This window comes from Dermacentor albipictus, chromosome 5, assembly GCF_038994185.2.
Source record: "Dermacentor albipictus isolate Rhodes 1998 colony chromosome 5, USDA_Dalb.pri_finalv2, whole genome shotgun sequence".
Classification (NCBI taxonomy): domain Eukaryota; kingdom Metazoa; phylum Arthropoda; class Arachnida; order Ixodida; family Ixodidae; genus Dermacentor; species Dermacentor albipictus.
In genome coordinates, this window is record NC_091825.1 from 138,305,811 (window position 1) to 138,328,879 (window position 23,069).

At 45.5% G+C, this 23,069-nt stretch overlaps 1 long non-coding RNA gene across 3 annotated transcripts in view; it reads left to right on the forward strand.

Annotated features, from left to right (window-relative positions):
- Nucleotides 1-23,069, forward strand: part of LOC135909323 (uncharacterized) — an 87,700-nt gene that overhangs the window by 50,884 nt on the left and 13,747 nt on the right. The window contains exons 2-3 of one of the 3 annotated variants that reach the window (XR_011514952.1): nucleotides 4,468-4,609; nucleotides 5,178-5,240. This is a non-coding gene — a long non-coding RNA (uncharacterized lncRNA). The remainder of the gene's footprint in view (nucleotides 1-4,467; nucleotides 4,610-5,177; nucleotides 5,241-23,069) is intronic. The other 2 variants (XR_010566681.1, XR_010566682.1) reach the window with 2 other exon arrangements.

Sequence of the window (23,069 nt, forward strand, 5' to 3'; positions counted from 1 at the left end):
CCATTTTTTATAACCTCCTCAGTCTTTCTCACGTTGTAATTTTGAATATCCTTTGCTTTCTGCTTGGTGATCAGTTTTGACAGTTCCGCGAATTCTAGCTGATCTCTTGAGTTGAACACTTTCATGCTTTGCATTTCTTTACTAGGAACTTCGTTAATTGGGAAAGCTTACCTATTAGTCGCCTTGACGCCTTACCTCGTACTTCAATTACTGCTTCTGAAGCCAGCCTAGTTAAGGGTTCTTTCGTTACCTCTATGTCATCTTCATATCTCTGTTCTAAGGCTGCCTATCTGTTTGCTTGATGTGCAATTGGTGTGCTTTTACCTTTGCTGCGTCTAGGTTGGCCTGTTCCTTCTTGATTAATTGTACTCTTTCTCACTTCATATTGAAAGAAATCCTACACCTCACTAACCTATATCACTGCACTTAACCCTAGCTAACACTTCTACATCCTGCACTATGCTGGGATCGGCAGAAATTATGAAATCTATTTCATTTCTTGTTTCTCCATTAAGGCTTTTCCGGGTCCACTTTCTGTTGCTACGCTTCCTGAAGAATGTATTCATTATTCGGAGCTTATTCATTTCCGCGAATTCTACCAGCACCTCTCCACTAGTGTTCTTATAATCGATGCCGTAGTTTCCAATTGCTTGTTCCCCGGCCTGCTTTTCACCCACTTCTGCATTGAAGTCACCATGACTACAGTATACTGTGTTTAAACTTTTCTCAGCACTAATTCAACAGCTTCATAAAGCTCTTCCATGTCTTCATTACCGTGACTGCAGGTCGGAGCATAGGCTTGTACTACCTTTATTCTATACCTCCTATTCAGATTTATTACGACTAAAGCTACCCTCTCATTAATCCTGTAGAATTCGTCAATGATGCCCGCTATGTCCTTATGGATTAGGGAATCCTACCCCGTATTGTCTCTCATCTGTAAGTTCTCTGCAGCAGAGGACGTGGCCATTAGTCAGCACTGTATAAACTACCCCAGTTCTTCAATCTATATAAATATATATAATATATATATATATATATATATATATATATATATATATATATATATATATATATATATATATATATATATATATATATATATATATATATATATATATATATATATATATATATATATATATATATATATATATATCCAGGGTTGGTTCCGTTAGTACAACATAAATACCTCAAAACGTGGATGGGAAGACAGCGCCACGGTAGCTCAATTTGTCGCATCGCAAGCTTAATGCGAAGACGTGGGATCGTTACCCAGCTGCGGCAAGTTTTTTTATGCGATTTCACTTCCAATCATATATAATTTCCTAATTTCAATTATTAAGCACTAGTAATATACCCTGTGTTGTCCTTGGTGCGTTCGTTTGTTGACTTCTTATGATATATATATACAGATATATATATATATGCAGGGCAGTGCATGAAATGCTCTATACATACTGCGGTGTCTACTTTGGGTGGTGTAAAATAGAAAAGCAATGTAAAAGCAACACAGAAAAAGTTTAAAGTAATAATAGAAAGGAATAATAACAAATATGCATCGCGAAGCACCAGTTACATGGATGATTAATGGCGTGTTCTTGGAAAGGCGCAAACAGCGGCAGCTCATCATCGGGCTGAGGCTAACTTCGAACGATAGCGTGCAGCTATCCGTCAAAGAGGCAGGTGGCTCATTATCACGTAACTTCTGCCGCAGCAACGTTGCTTTTAATGCAATCACTAACCCACGCACATTGATAAGAACATATATAGCGCCTAGGCTACCTATTCAGGACTTCATATACCAAAAGCCATCGCACCGATCGGAGGTGGTTGACTTTATGCGAGTGCTGTGACTTAGCTTAACTACGCGAAATGGTGACAGAGTCATGATGCTGCCAGCCGAATGTTTCTAACGTAACACAGGCCGAAACTACAGTGGCTTATGGATTTATATGCTTTACTGGAAAGATAAAACATACATCTAACGTTTAAGCAGGGACGATCCGTTTACGTTCCATATATTGCTGATGAGTGCTGAAAATGTCGTTGAGTGCCATGATTCCTATTGCTGCTACAGCAGATATCGATAAGCAAGCATTTCGTTTAGGGTGAGCCAATGCTGTATGGCGAACTGGTTACCGTTTTTATTTATTTTTGCTGTATCCAAAGCTTTTTTAAAGAGCATTAGTGTAATATATTATGTACAGTACATCCTTCGGGGAGGCTGCTTAAAGCTTAACAATAGAGCCAGCAGTGTAATAAAAAAATTGTGATACGCTATTATAGCGTAAGAATGCGAAATGCAAAAGCACTGCTGCAGTGTGCTTCTTGGGACCCACCAGCATATACAGGGTGTCCCAACTATTATGCACCAAGATTGGTGCATGCACCACGGAGATCAAAAACAACGACGACGACGACGACGTCGACGACAAAATGAGGACAATTTTAGGTGCACTCCCGCGCTTTTTATCACTACCACACTGCACGAGATGTCGCGGCGTTTCTTAACGCATCGTCATGTGTCTTATAGGCATAGCTTCTTCAGTAAGATACTTTTTTCATGTTAATATGTTTATCCCCGTCTCCTATTACAGATAACTAATGAGAGCCTGCTCAGGTTCGCCTCTTACATTGCTTCTGTTTTTGACCCACCATTACACCATTCTGTTTTTGACCCACCATTTTGACCCACCATTATGACATTCTTCTGCGTACGAGAATGCCAGGGCTTTCATTTTTAGTAGAAGCATAACCGTAAATAAAAGCCGCGTACTTTTTACTTCAGACAAGTCAGTGAACATCGTAACAAATTCCCGTTGAAAGCGTCGGAAAGCTCAAAGAATACATGGTATTCGGCATCATCCTACGCATCACACGATCTTATCCGTACATTAGTGTTTCAGAAAGGGTGAGCCAAGACTAACACTTCGAATGTTAGTTCTGTCATTAAACTCAAAGAAGGCTTTAAAGAACAGCAAGCCCTACTATCCGGGCAATTTCTCCAAACGACAAGTGTGACATGGCCCGAAGAAACGAGCGTAGTGCTTCTACATGACCTGCAAGAACGATGTCCACCACTGCAAAATTTGTCCCCGTAATACAAACACACTCAGGAAAGAGACCTTATCCGGAGTCCCACAGCAGACTCGCCTGTAATCAATTCAGGTTGCGCAAAGCAATATTACTGGGCTCAGACCCGTAGTTTTGCTGCATATGGAGGACCAGAGGATTAGGCAAGGCATTATCGCGCTATATTTTCGCAAATGCCAAGGCTAGTCACGGTTTCCCTCGTCTCGTTTCGGTAATCCCAAGTGGCATTACGTGCTCCGAGTGATATATAAGCATTGCAGCTGTACAGCAGCCTTATCACGCGTCAGCCAGAGGCGTGAGCGCAAAGCGTGGTAAGATTGAACCCCTAGCAATGTGCATTCAGAGTGGCCGGTCTCGTGGAGCGATGCGTGCGAATACGTCGCTTCTGACTTAGTTTGTCCAGGGCATCTGTGCGAAAGAAGTCAACATTCATTAAGACCAAGTAAACTAAGTCGAAAAAAGCGCTGTTTTGCGGTTCGTGACTCAGTTGTAAAAAGAATATTTGGAGGAGCTCAGGATGGCTAAAATGGTAAAGAGCAGAGCATGCGTAATTTCAAATTGATGGAACGAGAACACCACCAGTTGTCCTAGCTTGCTCAATTTTCGCTAGCACCGGCACCTTTTTTTAGGAGCTGGATGTAAGTTATGAACCCTGTTGATATGTGCCCTACGTTTTCCTTTCAGTCTGTGGTATTGTTGCAACGCTCTCGGGTTATGATGACACGAGAAAAAACGGCGTTTGGTGGTGCGAGCACCAAGCGTGGCCGGTGTTTTATGAGTCCCCGGCCGCAGAATGGTCACAACCAATGCTGATGTGTAAAGGAAAGCACTCCGAGTAGTAAACGATAAAAGGAAACAAACAAACTAACAAACAATGCAAATCAATAAAAATTGCACTGGCTTATTTGCATTTCGCTGCACCTACCGCGAAAGGACAGATAAAAATTATCGCCGGGGTCATTTGTTTCGCTAGTGTCGGATGACTTCATGATAAGCAAATACTGCGAATGGAGAAAAAAAATTATAGCGTTGCCATCTGCGAGACATTGTGTTATTATTAACGGGCTGGACAGGGTTAGGCCATTCGGGCTGTCGAGAGCTGCGCGTGCTGCGTAAAAAGGGGGACGAGCCTGGAAGGAAGACTGGAAGTCCTCGGCTGCTAAGGTCGAACTTTATTGCATCTGTGCGAAGTCGACTGCCTGCGAAGCTACTTTGTTGCGACTTCTGCCGCTGTCATAGACAAATGACATGGCCGAAGGAATACAAAAAAACGTTCTGTATGCTTTCTTCCTTTCATTTTTACTTAATCTTTCGTGTGAGTTCTTCCGTGCCGTATTGAGTTATAATACGGCAGTTTTATTTTTTTTGCAGCGCAGATCAGCAATGATTGGACAATAACAAGCGGTGTTCGGGGTGACTGAGTGACTGACTGTTGGACAACTAACGCCGTAGCTCAACTGGTAGAACATCACAAGCGTCATGGCGGAGAATACTGATTCAGATCCAACCGACGGCAAGTTGTCTTTTATTTAAGTTTCATTTCCGTCTTTCTTTACTAAGAATACGATGCTTATCGGAAATTGGTGGCTAATTCATATTTAATGAAACATTTCACTTATTAACACAGTTAATACCCCTATACATTTCTTGGCTTCATTTATCTTTCGCTTCTTTTAGCTGTATCAGAATCTCCGTGAGCAAACGCATGGCGCACATTGATTTGGCTAGCAATCGCGTATCTTGCGAGAACACTGGATAAGCTCATAATTGAAGGGCACCGGTTATGTTTGCCTCTCCTTATACTAGTGAGCCCGATTTGTCCATACCATTTTTTTACACAGCGGTGGCAAATGTGTTTCAGCTTACTCATTGAAACTTAAGTTGAGTTGAGAAACATTGAGTTGAAACTTAAAAACTTTAGGGATACCGATCTGGGTCTCAAACATGCTTATTGAAGTGGAGCATGCGCCCTTTGTCATGTTCATAACATGGACACGTACTCTTGCTTCGTGATAAGCGGTAGGATGCGTTGCGAAGAATGAGCATCGCGTCCTTCCCATTTTGTTTCCACCGCTCGCTAGGCGCTGTTACTGACTGTGCTACCAACTAGCGCAGCTGCCAACTGTGGAAATCTTCAGCGCAAGGTGCGTATACACTATTCTGCTGCTTTAGTTGTGTCAGTTGGGACAACACAAGGAGCACAACATGAACATGAATGAATCAAGTAGAGTAAGTGGTCCCTATTCTTATTTTGCCCTCTCTCGTTCGTGCAGACTGCGTGTTTGCTGTCTTAGTGAATTCTCAAGTGAATAAAGCCCGCTATGGAATATTTTAGCGAACGTAATACTATCAGGCTCACTACCCACGCTTTAGTATAGAACTTCTCGCTGTGATGAATTTATTTAGTTCGAAAAGGCGGAAGAACGGCACGCGGGGAATATTCTAAGTTTCGCGACATCGTGAAAGTGAGCGCAGCTTCTAGCCGAGTCATTCTGACTTTATTAATTATAACTTATTCTACACCAGTTCCTTGTTATTCTACAATCATACTGATCAATTAATAATGCTTGCAGACTAGCTTGGCGGTTTACCATGTCAGAGTGAACATTGCGCTAAGACCAAACCAGGACGTAGTATGTGAACTACCAACTTACATTAATTCGTTAAATGGAAACTTACAAGCGGACATGCAGATGCTAAAAATAAAAGACAGAGAATCGAAACCAAATAGATGAAGAACGATGTTAAAGTACGCGTTCGGCAAACGGGTAAGGTTTCCTTACGAAAACAAGCTGCTGTTTTGTAATGGAGGTGGAGGGCTCGCTAACACACGTGAATTTGTTACCTGAGAACACGTAGTAAGCTTCCTGCCCCTTTCTACTTAGGTGATTATCAGTTGTGAGGAAAACTGAGGTAGATCGCAAAATTCAGATTCACATTTGCAGTTTCTGCAACGTGCTACAGGACTGCCTGGAGCAGTAACCAAAGCGCAGGCCGGAGCTTGCTCCCTAAGGCGACGGCCCGCTTGGCATCTCAGCCTACGTACGATTGACCACGACTGGTTCTTTTTTCGTAGGATTTTTTTTCTCAGTAACCTACATATCGCAATTCTTACTCTGGTGCTGAAGTAAAAAGCACCTATTTGAACCAGAATCGGCTAATGTCCGCGGATTTATTCAGTTAGGTATAAGTAGTAAAATAAATAAATAAATAAATAAATAAATAAATAAATAAATAAATAAATAAAAATTTATTTTTGACGTAATGAATTACAAGATGGGTATAAGTACACATTGGGAGGTCCCGAAGTAACAATTGCTGGGGGGACCTCAGATGGATCTGAGGTCCCCTCAGGTGGAATGTGGCGTTGTTGAGGGACCACAGAATAGTTATACGTGAAGCTGATGGAAGAATCCAGGAGCGCGAATTTGTGTAAGGGATTCCACAAGGCAGCGTACTTAGGCCACTCCTCCTTAGTTGCGTTATGGCTGAGCTGCCTGATGAAAGTTGCTATCGTCACCGCTTTCATAGTCGCTTTGAAGTCAGACATGAAGAACTACTGGGATTCCTTAGCGAAAAAAAAATTGTGGATTGTTCTGCAGTACTAATGTCGATTCTCATGAAATATGAGTGTCAGCACACACGTGTCGCCGATTTCCTCGTGACCGCGGATTTAAGTAAGGGCGTATATTGACGGAGAGCACGTACTGACGTTAGACGTAGCCGCCATAGTTTTGTGCAGCGAGCACACTGAAACCGGCACGCAATATTGATCATCATATCTCCAGCAGAACCATAGGCGCTATGGATAGGGCAACATTAAGACTTCCACGTTACGTTATTTGAATACTTCTTATTCTAAAAGAGAGAAGGTTCGTTCTTCATACCTTGCCGCAATCTGTTTTATTTCTGCGCCTTTGACGTGCTGGAGACCTACGGCTGAGCCAGAGAAAATATATTGATGGAAGTACCTGTTCTATCCGGGAAGTACGGGAACTCAGAGGAATAGTGCATTAGATTCAGACTAGCTACAGTGGATAGTTTCTGTCTGAGTGATGGAAAATATCTGACGCAAACCGAAGCGATGTTGGCAGGTCCAACAACGTACGGCAAAAATACGGGTGAAAACATACGACTGATCAAAGGGAATGCGGATAGTCAGGCGTTGGGATTTTTTCTGAGTTCCGTATTTCAGATGCAAACAACGCGCTCAGGAAATGCGCTTCCAGTATCCTGTTATTCAGTGTAATAACGCAATGTCGCTGCAATGGTACAATCTGAAAGCAAACCTAGTTCATTCTTGATTTCGCTCTGTTTGTGATAACGCGTAACATTGTGCTAATTTCTTCTGTTATTGAGATAACTAAGTACTAAGTTGGTTTACTTTCTACACTGGGTGTTTTAGAGTTCGCGTTATTATGTCTGCAGTGCTCCCCTTTTGTTCACGCCTTCATCTTCAGATGAGATTGCCACGCTCGCCACTGCTGTCATTTATTTTTATTTTTGTTCGTGTATGATTAGTCAGGAAACACACAACAAAGGCATTTTACAAAAACAAAGGGAGATTGCCTTCCCGGGCTCGGTGCTGGTTGTCCGTTGCTCGACTAGCGGCGGTCGTCCTTGCACCGAACACTACACAGCGTCCCACTGACACGGTTGCAAAATAGTTAGTGGAACTGGCCCGCTGGACTTGGAACACCAAGAGTGCATGGTACGCTTGTGCGAATTCGAAATCAGTGGCTTGCATATGAAAAGCTGCGCCCCGTCGCGAGTTTATGGCACCCTACATTGAGATAGTTGCATTTGCATAAGCGATATTTCGCCATTTTCCTTCCCTTTTCAGATAATATGAAGAGAGCAGGAACGTTGAACCAAATTTGTGTGTTTGGAAGCTCATTTAGTATACATGGCTGGCAGGTCGGAGGGTAGGGAGCAGAACGTTTCTGGTTACTACATTTCGCTATGTCCCAATGTCTCCTTGACCAAAATTTTATATTAGCGTGCTTGCAAAGCACTACGCAGACAGCAATGCATGTTTCAAACTACATCAATTTTTGCGCGGGCGAGAGTTTGTGATTATGCATAAAATAATTTGTTTCACAAAGAAACTATGTATATTCATGGTATGCGATCTTCTATAGAAGTTCTATGGGAAACATCTGTTCTCGAATAATGTTGGCATCTTTCGCTCTTTCATTTCGTAAATATAAGTGTGCCACCCGATGTTACCTATTAAAATCGCATTAGTCTACTAGAGAGCGAGCGAGAGAAAGAGAACTTTATTTTGGTTGGGCACGGAGAGGAGAAGGCTGGATCCCCGTGTTGGGTGGAGCCTTCAGTCCAGGGCCCCAGCGGTGGTGGCAGCAGTTTGGCTCCGGCGATGAGCTTTCGCAGATCCTCCCATGCCGAACTCGTCAGAGCCATCTCCCACTTCTCGTGCGTTACGTTTTGGTTGGGGGAGCTTTAGGGAATTTTTGGCGGGCCAATTTGATATGTTGTAGGGTAGCTCGCTCTGAAGGGAAATTACAAAGGAGCTGATAAAGGGCGGGGTACATTGCGTGGAGGAGCGTGGGGTGAGAATAGGTGGTTTGGAATTGCCTCCAGGCCGTGGCGCCGCTCTGGTGAGGGATGGGTGTGGTGGCGGCATTGTTCTTCTCGAAAGGGGGGAAGTGCTGCAGTATTTCATAGCCAGTATGCAGTGCTTGTGGAATCTGGTCTTCAGGCATCTCTCGCAGTGTCCGGTTGCGGTGACCTCGGGCTATCGAGTGTGCACGAAGGTTTCCGCTAACGGCTTCGTGTCCCAGTGTCCAGATTAACGTGGTGCGTGGTATATCGGTGAGGTGGTTGAGGATATCGCATGCTACGTTGTGCAGATGGTCGTTCGCGTAGGCTCTACATAGTGATTGACAATCTGTAAGAATATATATTTCCTCGTATACTGCCTCGATGCCACGATGTCGAGGGCGGCCTCCTCTGCTGCGGCGACTTCGTGTGTACGAATGGAGGCGGATATCCATTCTTCAAGTATGTGTGTCGTGCAACGCTCATTACCACGCCCACTCCATTCGTTTACTTGGGCTCATCTGTCCAGCGAGCAGTGGAGCGAGAGTGCCGTATTTTCTTTCTATTCCTTTGGCTTCTGCTTTTCTCCGACCCAAGTGATATTCCGGGTGCATGTTACGCGGAATAGGGGCCATCGTTATTTGCCTATGTAGGGGCTTGAGGAGTGCTTATTGACTGCTGGATGTCGTCAAGGGGCATTGCAATCTTCGAAGGATTGGGCTGCCTGTTCTAGTGAGGTTGAGGCGTGTGATTTGTGCAAGTCGGTGTGCTTCAGTTAGGTAGGCTAAGTTGTTGTGGATAAACAGGGATGAACAGTTTCACTGTTCCTGTGCCTGGAGGAAGGCTGAGATCTTGTTTGTATGCTTTCTGCTGTAATACGTTTATTTGGGTGTTTTCTGTTGATGTTAGGTTGAGATAAGGCAGAGCGTACATGACTCAACTGATGGTTAGGGTCTCAGTCAAGCTTAGTAGGTCTTATTTATTCATGCCAAGTCTGCGAATGTGACTCTAGTGATCATGCGAGCAACGCGGTAGGCAGTGTGTTTTGATGCGCTTATAGTGTGGTTGTTACGACCATTTTCTTGCATTTGAACACCTAATATGCGGAGTGTTTGTACTCTGGGCATATGTTTTTGGTTGAGGTACGTGTATTTAAATGGCCTTCCTACCTGTCCTTTTTCCTCTGAATTTTTTTTTTGAGAGCGAGGAGCTCAGATTTTCCTGAGGAGCATTCCAAGCTGCCCTCTTCGGCGTATTCGGTGACAGCGTCTGCCACCGCTTATAGTCCGTCCCGCCTGGCGAATGTGTGGGATCTTCTACAGATGCTCTGGGAGGTTCTTCATGGCGACGTTGAAGAGAAAAGGTGATAAGACTCCACACCATGCGGTCCGCTAAGAACGCTCGAATGTAACTGTAGATTCAGTGGCCGCAATTTTATAGGGAGAAGTTCTTTAGCATGGTCTCAGGATCTACGTTGTTAAATGCTTCTTTAAGGTCCAGTACGAGTATGCATTTTCTATCTGTGGTGACATGGTCCAGTACGTCTTCCTTCAATTGGAGCAATACGTATTGAGCCGACAAATAAGGAAACAAAAATCCACACCAAACTATTTACGAGATTTATAAAGTGTAAGAAAGTGAGGCAAGCTTCACAAGAAGAGATTAGACCCTTTAAGATTATCATCATCATCGCGAAACGCCTGTTCTGCACAGGTAAGATGAAAAATGAGGTCTTCGTAGAAATACTATTTTTGTGAGCGATGAATAATGTACCGCTGTGATTGTGGTTAACGTCCGGAGAGGGATGCACATGAAAGATGGCGCCTGAATTGTGCGACCATCTTGCAGGTGCAAATGACACAGCCTTGCATACGAATGCAAAGTGTTATGCTTCACTTTGTGCCCCAATGAACGTTACCAGCTTTATTATTATTATTTGCCTATTAGAGCTACGAAAAATTTTGAGGACGTTTAAGTTTCGCCTTTAAAAGTGGAACGCCATAGCATTCAAATACCCCTTACTACTTTTCGAGCTTGCCGGCAACCGCAGCTTATATAACCATAAGGCTTACTGTGTACAAAGGCAAGCTTCTTGCTAGAAACGTGGCCACTTGCAAGGGTTAATCACCTGTTATTGTTTCGGACTTTTAATGTTTCAGTCTGAGAAGAGTTAACATAAAGGATATGCGCTGTCAGTGTTTTCTTTATTACATTAGTTTATGGGCTGCCATTCTCAAAATAACTTCGTAAAGAAGTTATTCCTCGGAATGAGCAACTTTGGTGGTAGAAGAGTGGTTCGGTTTGCGTGGTTCAGAATTTGGTTAGTTTTATTTTCGCCAAAGCGACCTCCGACGCTGGATGCCGACGCTGACACCGGATTTCCTGCGACACAGGGCCCTTAACGCTATCGCGTTAAGATGTACTGAAACTCTAGGGGTATGAGTAAAGGAAAGAAATTAAGCTGAAGACAACAGACGCCGTTGCAAAAGCTGGTCTATCTTTACAAAGCGACATCCTATGGCATGAATGTTAATCTTGTACAGATTCTAAGGTTAGGTTTTCCTAGGTATTGTCATCTGATGTCATTCGCAATGCGACAGCATCGTTGGTGCGAACATTGTCGTTGCCCTATAATGCACGCGGTACCTGTACCAGGAGTGCACCCACATTTGATACACCGTTTTAAGTTCGTTAGCATGTTATGTATTCAAAAGTAATTTTAAACTGCTTGATCTCAGATTCATCCCCCATCGGGATCCAGCTCAATTATTCGGGAAGAAGAACACTCATACCTCTTTTATAAAAAATATCAGTCCCGCTAAAATCAATCCATGCATCAACCTTATTTGTGCTATTTACACATTACAATCTCTTACTTTCTGTTTGAATTTGTAATACCGCTCCTCTTTTTTGAAACGCCGGAGTCTTGGTCGATCCTCTGTAGTGGGAAAGCGCCATTGTTTAAAGAGCAAGAGCGCGAACAAGCCTCGTGACCTCTGTGCCATGTTGGAAGCGAATCAGCATCAACATCTTTCGAGGCCCCTGAGTCATCGTGCAGCTTTAGGCATTGAAAAGCAAACACGCCATGAGCAGCACCGTGCAAGTGTTTCGAACGAGTTCCTTCAACACGCACCGTCGAGCACCCTGGGTGCTTCTCTATGGTGCAATCAGCCTCACAGGTACGATGCTAATCATCGTGTTCCTCGTCTTCTTATTCGGCAAAATGCTGCCCGTCAACAGGCGCCCCGAGAAGAGTTCGCCCACATTCTGCTGCCCGCACGTTCTGGAGAAGGTCTACGAGGAGGTCGACTTCCACCGCGACCCTTGCAAGAATGTTCTCGACTACGCCTGCGCTGGTCGAGGGTTGGGGGTCCTTCACAGAGGCGGCATAGTCCAGTCTTCTACGGTAGCGTCGCTCAAAGATCCCATTACCGGGAACCCCGTCACAACAGCAGGCAAGTCCATCGCAGCTTACTACAAGAGGTGTTTCGAACACTCCTATGCCAAGGAACCCTGCGGCTACATGGCTGCCAGGGCCATCTTGGACGTCGCCAAAGCCAAAGCCTTCATGCCAGCCGATTGTTTGGTTCGATTAGTGTTCGAACTGTCGCTTAAGTACGACTTGCCCTCGTTGCTGAACATACGTGTCGAGACGGCAGGTTCAGACATTTCTGCCTACTTGAGCATCACATTTCTGTCACTCGCCACTGTTTCACTGATACGGACTCCGGACACATTTCAAGCTGTGAAGGTCGACGCACTTTCCACCATTAACAAGGCACTTTCAACGAACGTACCACTTGAGGCTGCTGACGTGTTCTTTAATGCTCTGGAGCGAGCAAACGCGTATCAGGTGGAAACAAGCACTTTACAAGACCTCCAGCATGCAGTGCAGAGCATTATTACTCCGGCTCGATGGAAGAACATTACCGATAGCTTTTTTCCCTCAGACAAGATCTACACTGTAGTCGGTGTACCACTCCACATGCTGAGGAAACACATCAGCGAGTGGGTCGAGCCTGGAGCTGAGCCAAACAGCGTTACACTCGCTCTGCTGGGAGCCTCGATCCACCTCGCGTCGAGGATCACCGCGACTGGCCACAAGGACGAACAGAAGACGAAGGCGTTTTGCGAGTCCGTCGCGAAAGACCTGCGGCCACTCTGGGTGCTGAGAGTTGCCGGCCGTTCCCACCCGCGAGAACTGAACAGCGCTATAGAAGGCGTCTACTGGCACGTCTTAAGGAGAGTGCTGCGCATAGTGAGCTTCACAATGGCAAAGAGCGACCGAGACAATTTGACGAGGAAACTGGTCCGGATGCACCTGCTGTTTCCTTCACACGTTGCGCCCGCCGAGCTGCCCGTTCCCGCACTGACGGAAGACTTCGCACGCGCTTACCTGAGCGCTCGTGCGTACATGTTCGATGTACGCCGCCACCAGGCGCGCATCGTAGGTGTGAACCGCGACTTTACGGGTGAACTGAACAGCGCAACCATTCGTTCTACGGCGGAGACACTGGTCATACCAAGCAGCGTCTACGCGTCACTGGCGGCCATGAACACGACGGAAGAGTTGCTCTTGATGCCCACCATCGGAGTGCGAATAGCAAACGCGATTTGGGAAGCTGTTCTAACTGGAAACTGGAGTCGTGGAACCAAGACGCTGCTGCGCGTCTATAGTGACTGCATCAAGGATAAGGTCAAGGTGATATCTTCGACCCACGCGGCTCTCTCAATCTCGCAATGGCTCAGTCTGGAGACTGTTGTAGAGGCGACTCGCGAGGACGACTGGCACGTCCGCGTCGACGGCTCGAGAAACCTGACGTTCAGTCAGCTTTTTTACGCTATGTACGTGCAGCACAACTACTGCAGTGGTCTACCCTCGAAAGAGTCGGCGAATTTCGTCAAGGAAGCAAACGCACTGATCAGCTCGTTTCCCGACTTTGTTTCTTCATTCAAGTGCGACAAACATTCGCACAACGAAGTTCCGGAGTGCTTGCAACATTTATTCAGACTGAAAAAATAGATATCTAAGTTCATAATACACGTGGTAACGTGTTCAGTTCATGTCGGACTGGCACTTTTCTTGACAGCATCATCAATTAATGATAGGGGGGCTTCGGAAGGTTATACAGGTGTCACAAGGCGCACATTCGAAAGCGATAGAACCTCTTCCGGATCGAAGTTCTCGGTCGCGATTGGGTCCTTTCTGCAAGGTGCGGGAGAAAGCCAATCGCGGTCGAGAATTTAGATCTGGATTGAGCTCGAGCGCGGCCGAAGTGGCCGTGTGACACCGGTGTACAAAGAGGGCACGTTCTGTCGTGTTTGCGAAACGAACAAACTGCCGCCATTTATAAGAAATGAGTTACTCACGTTTGCTTCGGAAAAGATACATTACTTTCGTGTTCCGAACGCGTTGAGATGACATTTGTCTTAACTGCGCGTTAGAAAGCAACGCCAGTTGGTGTCGTTAATTCAAACTTTGCTGTGAGAAATTGTTGGCTATTATCTATCGCCAGCGCATTAATTACGAGCCGAAGAGGCAAACATAACCGTGAGCTTGAGGAGTGGCATGCGCGAGCTCGCTACCTACCTGAGAGACGCAGCGTACATTGGTATTCCAAGAATGTATGGCGCTGAAAAACACTTTGCTGCCTGTTGGGAATGGCTAAGAAGGAACTCGTGTGCGAGCATATGACATATAACAAGACCACGCCTGATTTAATTCTTCAAATGGTTTGCCGTAAAGGTGCTTTAAACAACGCCCCTTAAAGTGGCGTTGTTACCCTGTCTTGCCGGCGCAATGTCCCGACAATGTTTGCAAAACCTACACTTGTCGCACACACAAGCTTGAGCGCCACGCTATGGCATTATTAAAAAAATGCTGACATTCTGAAATTCTAAACCTAATATCCGTTGACGAAATCGTATCATATATTAAGAATACTCATGCACTAAGGTCATATAACTGATGACTGTATTCCTAAAAAAGCACCTTGCACAATGAAATGAATATGTACACGCCCAAAATAACAAAATTTTGCAGCTTGTATTGAGATTAAATGGCGTCTATATAGTAATTTAGTCACAATAATTTTAATCAAATCGCCTGTCCTTGTATTCATGCTTTTCATATGCCCACTCCTTGGAGCTCGCCCTTTCGATTGCGTCTTCGAGGCGCAACCAGAACGTCCATCTGAGTCGTATACATTACCCCGTTAGTTAAAATTTTTGGTCCCACTTATCAAACATGAAAAGCACCTCATACTTATTCGCACACTATTCTTTTGACGTGTCAACCTTTAAGCGTATAGAAATTGTGCTGATTAGGAAAGTCGTTTCGTTTCAAAATAACGTCGTGTCAACAGGAAGTTTCTGTTATCGTAGATCAAAGAGTAAATTGTTCTCGACAGTGGTGTATAGTCATGTCCTTTTTTATAAATCTGACGCGTCGTATTCCTACCCATGGCCTACCCATGGCCTTCCTACCCTTCTCAATTATGCCAATCCGAGGCTTAGGATTTCGGCAGCACTGTAACCCTTGTGTCGCTGTCTAGCAGCAAATTTGACAGTTGGGTGAGCTGGTCAACGCTTACGCTTGCTCAGTCTTTCGTCCTGTTTACGCAGTTTCAAATATGAAACTTCTCTGTCTCGTAGCGCTCATCCCCTCCAGAAAGCGGCTGCAGCCACTTCACTGTCCATTGTGTGCGCATCATCCCCGAACGCGTGCTTTGTGCACTGCTGAAGATAAAGTCTATCCATCGAAGTCGTGCGAAATCGTCGAATGTGAAGCTTTATACCCAGAGAAATACGGGGCGGGCCATTACTTTGGGAGGCTCGAGCTTGTTGATTATCCACGGCGAGCCGAGGGACCATCTGTAGCTATAGACCGAGCTCACCGGTGACACGTCTGGCTCGCCGTGGGCGCTCCGGAACAAATACCGAACGGCCAGCGAGGAGATATTTTTTGCGAAGTTCCCCGGGGGACGGCCTGCTGTCAGAGGAGAGGCTTACTGATGAAGACGAAGGAGGTCGTGCTTCCATAATTGACCGGCAGCGTTCGGAAAGACAGCACAAATGAATTGACGCAATCGATGCGTTATTCTTGGAGGCTATTTATTTTTATTGCAGAAGCAGTTTTTTTCTCGAGGTCTCCCGCAGACTTGTGTTTCAAGGAAACCAAGTCATTGTCCGACATCGCTCAACACAGGACAACGTACATGTAGCGAACAGGTGTGTACGTATAGCCATTTGTGCTACCCCTGCATATGTGCCTCTTGGTAGCTGCGTAATTACGCAACAAAAGGTCAAACCCTGCCAAAATATTCTCACTAAACAAGTATATGGCTTCAAGCGCACCATTCCTTTTTATTGACTGAATTGATTTCTTTCGCTCTTTCTTTCGGATAGCCTTGTCTTGGTTCTCTGCCACTTTCGTGCTTGGAGGGGGACGTTTGTCGTCGAACGATAAAAAAACCCTTTTAGATGCACGGGCTGTCACCCAAGAGTGTTTGGAGTCAGTGGGTCAGTCAGTCAGTCAAGAACTTTATTGAAGTCCTGAGAAGTTTCAAGCCGTTGGAGATCCCACGCGGGGAACTCCTCCGGCAGAAACCGTAGGCGACGCCAAAGTCGGGACGGGAACGTGGTGACGCTCCGTCCGGTTTAGATAAACTTCTTTTTTTACATCCTCCTTGATTTAGGAGATGTGGTCGGTGATGGCGCTGCGTCACGTTTCTCTGCTGCGAAAATAGTTGCCTGCCTTCTGATCCATGCTCTCGAAATGTACCATTCTCCCTTGAGTAACACACGTTTTATTCTCATATGCTTGCAGACCTTTTTGTGACAACTTTCATTGTTCCGTTGACAATCAGTAGGCGCAAATTCTGTGGTATAGGCCAGTTTTGTTCAGAAATAAAGATAGTCGCCCAAATTGTTTTTCTCTCATATTGTCACGATATTCGTTTGCCACGTTAAGAAGTAGCAAACATCGCCGACTCTTCGCTAATGGTCCTAAATCAGAAAGGAATTCTTTTTTGTACGTGTGACGTAAGGTAACGAATCAGTGAGTCAGTGAATGAATTATTAAGTCCACATGGTTGTACTGCTATTAGTCTCGTGAAATTAGTTCCAGCTGCGGTCATTGTTCGTAAACGAGACGGTTCACCTGAAAAAAAATTAATATATAAAAATAAATAAATACAAACACCTGCTTCTGGGGTTATCTGTAATTCACCTCTCTTTGTCTTCTGCCGAAGATAAGATCTCTAACAGACTTCCCAAGCATGAAACGGAATTATTTAGGTCCACTATCGCACCCTTTCATCTAGGATTTTTTGTAATACATACGTTCGTGATGTCTGACATAGGCTCTATACCGTTACAATATACCGAGCCGCATTATCCTTCTCTTCTGCACTCATGTTGAGTACTGCCATCGCCGTGTTTTGTAAATTTCAAAAGCTGCTTAAGAGACATGCAGTTCATCCGCTACAGATACCTTGGAGGCCTTGTACATGAGGATAGACCGGGCTCACTGAATTACTAATGATGCAGCATTGCTTGCTTGTCTATATGTAATGGGTGTCCCACATAACTTGTGCCAAAATTTAAACCTATTCAGGTGCCCCGTATCTGAACAAAACGAAGGTAATGTTGCTTGCCGTAGCTTGGAGCAGGTCAAAATATTTTTTCTATTCGCCTAAATACATAATCAGATATTACTAATTAATTAAATTCGCAAATATTCTTTGCCACATATTCGCGGCGCATTTTTCTGTATTGCACGTGCTTTTTTACAGGCTTAGAAAAAAATTTTTTGTAGGATTTGTTGAGCAACAGAAAGCTGGGTCGGGGAACTTTTAAGAATGGCTTACAATTTTTTCATTGGCACTTTTGCTCAGAATGTATTATTTAGGAAGTTTATTAATAAATAATAACTAATTATTTAATTAGGTAAAATAAAAAATATATTTGCTTGCTCCACACGACGGCAAGCAACATTACCGTAGTTCTGTTCAGCTACGTGGCACTTGGGTATGCTGAAATTCTGGCAAGAGTTACGTTGGACACAATGAGAATCATGTTGACCGATTCGCCATATTTCATTCCTGTTTTTTTTCCTATGCGATATTATTGAACTTCCTTTATGCGGACAGGCAGGTTTGAGTGATGTTAGTGTTTATCTCTGTTTCCTTAGGCTTCAATGACATAGCTACTTTGTCTAGTTTCCGCCTCGCAAAGACGCTGTTACCTGCTTTATTCCTTGTTGTTCAGCGTTTGGCGTCATTATGATTACGCCTCATTTCACAATCCCTCCTCATTGCGGCACCGAAAGCTTTGCACTGAGGCTTTTAAGCAAGTAAAAACAAGAAAGCTGCACGCATTTCTCTTCCCCATCATGCCTCATCACTTCATCGCTCCTTTCCTATCGCCGTCCCCTTTTCCAGTTAACTGAGGCAAGCTTCTCTGGCTTTCTGCCGATTTAATCCTTGCCACTTCCTCTTTCCTTAACAAAAAGAAAGAAAACGCGCCTTCGAACCACCGCATTCACTCATCCATAGAACGACCGATTCCGCCGCTCATTTCAGAGGGCGAATGAACGTCCGCGCGTGTGAGCGGTTGCGACATGCCGTCACGTGATTGATTACTTGAAGCTTGTTCTCCGCACCACTCGGCTCTCGACCCATGCTCACCGATACTTCCATTTCGAAACTCTTCAACGACCACCGAACCTCGTGTAGTTAAACCCCTCTCGAGAGGCTGGCGTTTGTTCCAGACGTCGGGCGCATTATGACTGCAGCGTAATTTATGAGCGCCTTCGAGCGAGCACAACGCATTAGGCTTTACTGGAAGAAGACGCATAGCGGCAGGCTGTTGCCGTTTCGCGTAATGTGGAATTCAATTCCTGTTCACTGGAGCGAGCGCAAAGCGAACCGCTATTTATCGGCTGGCAGGCGTTCTGGCACTGTACGCATGGTGGTTGTATTGCGGAATTCGCAGAGCAGCGCTTTCAGTCCGCGCATTTATTAATGACTGCGAGGATAGGGAAGAGAAAGATGAAATATATTCCATAGCAGAGCACACTTCCTTGTCTTACCGAATTCGCCGTTACACTGAGGCGCAAAAAAAAATACATCAAAGCATTCAAAGGTCATTTGTTGAACATAGATGACTGCGTTATACGCTGCATCGCCTCAAACATCTACAGCGAAGTTGTATATGGCTAGCAGATTTCCTTCGTTGGCGAACAACCCGCTAACTAGTTCACTGGGCGGAACCGCGCGAACGCGCTCGTGCCAATGCTTACGCGTTCGTCGTCGTCGTCTCCTTCCTTAGCCGGCTCCGTTGTCGCTCATTGCTTAAGTGGGTATGAGCCATTCATTGACAAGAGGAAGTCATAGTCCTCCTCATCATCAAGAACTATCATCGACTATGAAGTTGACGGCTACACCGGTGTCGCGTACGCTCGTCGAGTTGACTGGCGAGCTGGCGGCGTTGAGGAACGACGTAGACGGCGCGGTCGGGCCGTGCGGCGTTTCGTCCACCACCCAAGAACTAGACAGCGCGGTGCTTTGTGCCGACGTGTGTGCCGTGAAGACCGCCGACGAGACGGTCGTTGTCACCGTGTACGTTCCACCTGCCTCTTCCAAGCGTCGACGTAGAGGAATTATGAACCTTTGGATGGCTGCTCAATCCGGCCGATGGCGATCAAACTCGAGTCCTCGCCGTTGACGACTTCAACGTGGGCGTGTCGCGCAGCCAGGTGGCAATAGGCTGCCCTCGTTTATGCTCGAACGGTTCGGGCTGAAGTGCTACGCCGATACGTCTACGAGGCACTCGTGTTTGGACTTGACCTTCGCCAAGACCCTGTCCGTCATCGTCATTGAACTCTTGGCCGTCTACCATAGTGACCACAAAGCTATAGTAACTTGCGTGACATAATAAACACCAAATATTTATGTACCTTTGTGTTGTACTTTATACCATCTATACAGCTTTGCTGGTAATCTACATTCACAGAGCGGAATGGATGGCGAAATAATTTTTTTATTACCTCTGTAAGAAAGAGGCTTTCTCGAAGAATTGTAGTGTAGAAACATTTACAAAAATTTAGTCATACTTGACGAATCTTCTGACGCAATTTATTTTGAAAAATTCAACTGGTTCAGTAAAAGCCTTTAACATTTGGAAATTACGGAATTGAAGCACAGATTAATCTTATATTGAAGAACTCTAAGAGCACTTAAAAGCCGTGCAGCATGTAGTAGCGCCTTGTGAAAGAAATGAAGCATCGGTTCTGCAGTTGGTCACCACGTTGGGTCAGCGCAGTTGCGTTGTACGTCAGTAGTTAATAAACGAAGGTTCTCACGGATAAAAGCATAATTTGTCTTTTCGCAACTCTTGCCTTCCTGCTTTCCAAAACCCTGCTTCCAAATCACGGCAACTTCTACGTACAGAACTGCTAGTATGGACCTGAATTCCTACATCAGCGAAGCTTCGGCTTCGTTGAGAACATGCGCTCTTTAGAGCACCCTCCGGGGCGCGCTTGGAGTGCAACAGCGTTGACGTCGAACACGTGACAGATTGGGGAGTCGTAGCTTTATGCGGCTTTTACGCGCGCGAAAATCTCGAAGTCGGGGAAAGTCGAGGCAACGATTTCTCATGTCATCATCGGTGGGGCCTATCGGCGAGGTGTATACCTAATTACCAGAGAACCGGGCTTGAACGTTCCCTCCGCTTCGGTGACTCTGCCGTTTCGATGCTGCCCTTTACTGCCTCTCCGCAGGTTCCTGGCTGGCCCGGTTGGCTACACAGCATGGCACGGCATGCTGAGCCAGTTCTGCAAAGCCCTTCAGACGGCGTGTAGCAATGGGCGCGTAAACGCAGCGCGATTGCAAGTCCCGCGTCCGAGTCGCAAGGCGAGAGATGGAGAGATACTCACGGCTCGGGGCTAAGCCTCGGCGCGCTTTCCGTTCCGCGCCGTGACCGTCTAGAGGCCTCCCTCTTATTCGGGCATAATTACCGACAGGCATTCCCCGCAAATGCCTCAGGAGTGCCGCCCGTCTCCGTACGCACGCGACCGGAAAACGGAACGTCGGCTCTATGCGCACGAGGGAGCGATGAGACGCGACGCGCAGTTTATGGCGTTGGGCCGAACACTTCGGGATTACGGTATACTTTGAGCCACGCAAAGGCTGCATCGAACCAGACCAGTCCAGTAGAACAAACGGCGCAATAGACAGCAACCGAGGGAGCGACATACAGAGGCGCTTCTGAAACGCGCAACTCATCATCTTCCTGTTCTTTCTGTCCCTGTATATATATAGGGACAGATTAAATTCGTTTCTTTTGTATATGCATATAGAAATGCTCATACATTAAAAAAATATTGACAGCTTAAGAATTGCAGGAAGCATACGGCAAAACAATTGGTGATGACGTTGCCGACGTCGTTTGAACAAGGCTATTGGGAAATTCGCTGCATATGCAGTGGTACGAATAGAAGAACTGATGCTCATAAAAACAGAAATTTTATTTAATTGTCTCAGAAAAAGACTTGTACGCAAAGGTAAACACACAGAATATGTTCGTTTACAATTCCGTAGGCAGACATTTTTTTTTTTTTTGAGCTCACATTTAAGCGAAAGGCAGAGAGGCTGAAGCAACTGCAGAACATTCACGCAGAACTGGTAATACGTCGTCTCCATATGGTATAATATTTCAAATAAGCGTTCGAAGGGAACGAAAAGCTTGACTACCACTCGGCAAAAAAAAAAAAACGACGTTGCGCTTACTTGTAATGTGCCAGCCACACATGAGCATAATATTTCAAAGGCGAATTGTTTCTCGTCCAGATTGCGCATCCGGTGTTAATGATGTGTAAACGAAATAGCAGCAAGTGAAACGAAAGGTTTTGTACAATAAAGATTATTTGAGAAAAATGAACGTTTAGAGGCTTACTCAAAATACCCATAAATATCAAGCTGCGCTTTCTCTACACAAGTAAAGGGAATATTAACGGCAATTGCCCCAGCGTCTCGGAGTTGCTAAATTTACTTTGTTGGTTGATTTTTAACTGGTTTGTATAAATATATCACGCTATGCGGCGGCATCCTTGGAGCCTGCTTCTCTTGCTTACATGACGGCGAGGAAAATAGCCGCTTTGATTAAACAATAGGACATCTTTTATACTTAGACACCTGAAATTCGGAGGACGTATTTAAAGGGCGCTGAATGTTTATTTCACCGTGTAAAGATGTCTTTCATAAAGAAACAAATACGTCTCATTTTCCGTAACTACACTAGTGTCTAACCTTACAACTACTAGTAAAACTGTATTACGGGTGAATATACCACATTATTGCGAGTTTCTTCGGTTTATTTCAGCTGTGTTTTCTTGGTTTCATTGCCTAATCTGTATTGCAGTATTTCTTTAGCTGCCCTTATGAGAATATTTCAATCAGGTTGCCGAAAGGAAAATGCGTCTGACGGCTAAACATGTGCATTGCACCATGATAAAAAAGAAAGAACATAAGACACCCAAAGCGCAAAAATATGAAACATCAAAGCCGCAACGATTACGAATGCAACGAGCACACTGCCCCCGTTATTTTGGAGACTGTAGCTTTGCAGCGAAACGATTTGTAGAAGTCCTCGAAGGCGGACATGAAGAGGTCCACATCCGAGCCAAAGGTCAAGGATTTGCTGTGCGGTGCCTGGCAGAACAAATAGTGCACGAGGGTCATGTAGAAGATCTCACCGCGGGTCAGATTCAGACTGGCGCCTGTGTCAACCCAGGCGTTCCATTGGGCTCCCGTGCTCGCTTCATAGCTTGTCTGAACACTCAGCCACAGGAGCTCCGATGGCCACTCGATCAGAGATCGGCTGTTCTTTCGGATGCATTCCCTGTACGACTGCAATGTCGCATTACTCGAGGCGCTCCAGTTGCCTTGAAACACAAACTGCCACAAGGAATCGGCGAGATAGACACCCACTGTGGGCATCCACACAAGCGGCTCCGTGAATTTGCTGAACGAGATGAGGGTGTAGACCAGAGTCGGCACCAAAATGACGTTGCCCGTTATCATTACGTGATTCTCTGAGAATGCTCTCGCATATTCCCCGGAGAGGGCCAAGGAGGATGTCCAGTGCCGTTGGACTCGCGTCATATATGCGCGAGCCACCAATTCTGCGTGGGCATAGTCCGGCGTCATTGTTGGAACGGTGAGGTCGCCCGGAATTAGGTCGGACGGCAGGACTATTCGCATGTGTTCGAGCATTTTCCTGAGCTTGTTGAAGTCTTCGGCTTCCATTCCGCTGAAGGCTTTACGTAGTACAGCGCCAGCAGTAATGTTGTACGCACTTCGTATGGCAGCGTCTTGAGAAGGCGTGGCAAAGTGCTCAATCCTGTCCAG